The following is a 527-nucleotide window of genomic DNA, read 5'->3' on the forward strand; positions in this document are numbered from 1 at the left end:
GATTAATTAGTTCGTGAAAATATTTTTTACTTTTATTGAAACGTGATTAGTTTGTTGAAACATGTTTTGTTTTCAAATAGAAAAAATATTGAAAATATGCTTGATTTTAGTCATTTTCAAAAAAAAGAAAAATCAATTTTAAAACTAGAAATAACATAATTATATTTTTAATAAAATTATAGAATGTATGAATATATTTTAGTTTCATAATTTAGTTAATCTGCTACAAATAATTGTATTATGTTATTAGTTTGATTGCATGAATTCAAATCAAAGCAAATGATTTAAGAAAAATTGTCATTAAAAATTGTTATTTATATCCAGTGATATTGGGATGTAGACAAATTAAAAAAAAAATAGAATTTTGCAATAGAAAAAAGATAATTTAAACAAGAACAAAATTACTACTAATCACCAAAAGAATAAACAAACAAATGTAATATAGTTAGTTCATTTCTTGTATTTTTTCTGTTTAATTTTTTCTAATTTAAAAAATTTTATTATAAATTATTTAGATTGCAAGAATT

Source organism: Arachis ipaensis, chromosome B08, assembly GCF_000816755.2.
Source record: "Arachis ipaensis cultivar K30076 chromosome B08, Araip1.1, whole genome shotgun sequence".
Taxonomy (NCBI): Eukaryota; Viridiplantae; Streptophyta; class Magnoliopsida; order Fabales; family Fabaceae; genus Arachis; species Arachis ipaensis.